Source organism: Geospiza fortis, unplaced genomic scaffold (assembly GCF_000277835.1).
Source record: "Geospiza fortis unplaced genomic scaffold, GeoFor_1.0 scaffold283, whole genome shotgun sequence".
Taxonomy (NCBI): Eukaryota; Metazoa; Chordata; class Aves; order Passeriformes; family Thraupidae; genus Geospiza; species Geospiza fortis.
The window spans coordinates 441268-444997 of NW_005054571.1; positions in this window are offsets into that span (position 1 = coordinate 441268).

Here is a 3730-nt window from a genome sequence, read left to right on the forward strand (position 1 = left end):
CCGGCCGGCCCCGCCGCCGCCCGAGGCCGCTGCCGCCCGAGGCCGCCGCCGCGAGAGAGTTTTCCCCTCCCCCTCTGGTCCCACTCCGGCCCCCCTTCCCGACTCTGCTGTTTTCCCTCCTGCGAATCGGGAGGACGCGCCCCCATAATGGCGCAGTCGGATTCCTCGAATTCGCTTGGGGAAATTTCAACCCTGAGCTCTCCCGGGAGTGAGAGGGTGTCTGAGTCTGAGCCCGATAACCCTGAAGTATCTGGGGTTTTCGGACGCTTTGGAGGCCCCGTGGGCTTTCGGGGTGATGAGGGAATCGGAGGTGATGAAGTTCCCTCCTGCTCCCCTTCTATGGGAGCTATTTCTGTTTCCCCTGGGACAATTGGAACAAGAGCCGCCCTCCGCTTCTGGCTTTGCTCCCCTCCCTCTGCCCCTGTGGGAGTTTTAGCAAGCTGCTGCTTGGCAACCTTCCCAGATTTTGCTGAGGTTGCTTCCAGCAGCACCCGTGCAGATGGTAAAAGTTTCATGGCTATGTCATCTTTTCTTGTGGCCGAATGATAAAGATGTCTGTTGATTTATTGCCAGAATCCCACTTCAAACAACAGACGTGTCCTGAGTACAGATAATTACAGTGCAGCCATAGCAAAAGATCTCTAAGTTCTTTCTTTGAAATTTCCATCGGGTGTGCCTCTGCCATGCCTTGTAAGGCTGACAAAATCCTGAACTGCTCCTGGGAACATGTCCCCCCCGTGTTCTTAATTTTGACCTTCTCACCAAATCCGAGTTGTCAGGTCAGTCCGAAGGTGCACCTGGAAAGCGGCCAGCAGTTCACAGGAGAGGATCCAGGTGCCTTCTGGCTGTGCTCTGGACTGGTCTGCTACGAGTCTCTTCAGCAGAAGCTCTCTGGATGGTCTTGAGAGTGGCTGCTGCTTCTCGGGCTGTTCTGGCTGCTTCCCAAGAGGCTTAGAGGCTTATCAGTGCCCTCTTGGAATGTGCCCACCCAGGGACGCCAATTCTCGGGTTGCTGCCCCGAGATGCGTAGGATGTCTCTGCTTCTGGACTCTTCACTTTTCGGTCTTGAGGCTGTTTATTAATTCTTATCTATAAAATTTTCTTTCTGCCCAGCGGAGATCCGCTCTGCAGGGCAGCCACGAGCACTCTGACCGCCCCCGAGGCGGTGTTGTCCTTTTATATTACAAACTACGTACATCATATTTACACTTAATTCCCAATACCTATCACCTATGTTAGACAGTGCACTTCTACTCTAAACCAATCCCAAAGTGCCAACACCACTGGAAAAAATGGAGAAGAATAAGAAGAAGAAGGAAGGCTAGACACATCCCAATTCCTCCATCTTGTCCCCACAACCCCCATACCAAAAATCTTAAAATCTACATTTTCACCCTGTGAACATTATATTATTACACTATTCAAACCTGTGTGACTCTCACATCCTCATACAAAGTTGGCAACTTGCTCCAGGGCTCAAAATCAAATCCCCAGGTGTTCTGGGCAGCATGCCAGGGTCTCCGAGCCCCCCGGCAGAGTCCTTGGCAACTCTGGACACCCGGAGGGATGGACTGAGTTCTGACACCTCTGGACTCATTCCAGTTGCTCCACACTCTTCTGATGTTGGGGGTCCCAGAGCTGGAGGCAGCTCTGCAGGTGGGCTCTCACCTGAGCAGAGCAGAGGGGCAGAATTCCCCCCTGCCCTGCTGCCCACAGTGGCTGGGGGCCAGCCCAGGACACAGCTGTGCAGATTCACTCACCTGGCCCTGCAGGACCTCCCACATCCTTGGCCAGCAGCTCCAGGTGACCCCACAGGGTGCTGGTGCCAGCTCTGGGCCTCAGTGCCTGGTTCTGGTTCTGTGCTGTCAACAGCACCATCCAGGCAGAGTGGCTGAGGTGGGCTGAGCTTCAGGCAGCCCCTTCCAGCTTCCACAGGTGCCTCCTCAGTTGCTTCTCCTCCCTGGATCTCCTGGGGATAGGGAGGGGCAGCCTTGCAGGAGGGTGTCGCTATTGGACACGAAAGAACATGAGTGCGTGACTGAACACACTGAGTTCCTGCAACCTCTACTCTTTAATGTACCAGGCTGGTAAAGTTGGGGTCTGTTATGGCCAATTTTAACTGTGCAGCTCCAGACCAGCTGCAGCTGTCACAGCATGTGATCCCACGTCTGCCCCACCGTCAGCTCTGAGAACTCTGCTGTGGGGAAGAGCACTGGTCACTGTCCCAACACCTCTCCTACCTCTGCTTGTTGCTCTGTTGCTGTGCCACCCAGGACATCTGGGGGATTATGGGCACAAGAAAGGGCAGAGAAGCAGAGCTGGTACAGCTTTCCTGAGCCCATAAACAACCCTAACCCCTGATCTACCTGTTCTCTTCCCTACCTGTCCTTCTACCCTCCTATCAGCCTCATCCTACTGCCAGCCCCATTCCATCACCATCTCCCCAAATCATCTCCATCCCACTACCAGGCCCACAGCTCTTCCCCATGCCTTTTTCCTTTGGATCAATCCTTACCTTCCTGAAACATCTGAACCCTGCAGCGATTCTGGTCCAGCTTTGAGTCAGCTGGTGTCATCAGCGGGCACCGAGGTGTGACAGGGCTGGTCACAGGGCCATGAGGAGCATCCCACCTCAGACTGCAGAAAGGCACAGCTGTAGTTCCCTGGGGAGCAGTGAGAAGGACAGGGGCAAGGGGGCTCAGAGCTGCTGACCCCATTGTGGGGCATGGCCCTGGCTCCTGCACGGGAGTGGGAACAGGGAAGTATCAACATCAACACAGCCAATGGGACTGGCTCTCTCCAGTCACAGCCCCACACTCTGCTGCCTGCTGTGATCCTTGGGGCAGCCAAGCCAGGGCTGTATGCTGCCCTCACTCAGCAGGTTCTCTGCCTTGGGGTACTTGGGCTCCTGCACACACACCAGGGACATGGCATCATGTACCAACCCCTCCCTAAACACCCTCCCCTCCAGCTCTAGCTTGTTCTGGACATGGGGAGAAGCATGGAATTCTCTGGTAACCTACAGGAACAACATCCCATTTTGAGAGAGCAAGAATTATGTGAATCCTTGCTCTTTAGCTTAACAAGGTGAGGTAGTACTGCACCCTGTTGTGGCCTGACCCACCTCTTCCAAGACCCCAGCAGCTCAGAGGGATCAGCCCCACACCCAGCCCCCCAGATGGAACCCCCAGGCACCTGGGAGGAGAAGGACACCACACAGCTGATTTTAACCGGAGCCATTCAGGAGCCTTTGGAGACAATACTGCCAGAGCTTAACTTCCCTTCGGATGCCTCCAGTGCCTGGTGGGGAGAGAGGAGAGTGATGAGCTTGGGCATCTCCTGGCTTTGGAACCATTCAGCAGCTCCCCAGTCCCATCCCACCGCCTCGGTGCCCCCCAAACCTGCCCCACCACCCCTCAGGTTCCCATCCCAGCAGTAACCCCCAGATCTGAGTCACAATCCCCCAGCTCCCTTCGGCCACTCCTGTGCCCCCAGCTCAGCCCACAGCGCCCCATTCTGCCACCCGGCTACCACCCACAGGCCCCAGCCCTATTCTCCAGTGCCCTCAAGTCCTTACCCGCAGCTCCACGGCCCGTGTTCCCAGAGCCGCGAACAACGCCTCAGCGCTATTCCGCTATCGCTGTAGCTCCCCAGTCGTTCCCCGCTTCCCCAGCCCTGTTAAAGCCCTGGCGCTGCCCCACAGCCTCCCCACGGCATTCGCCAACCCGGT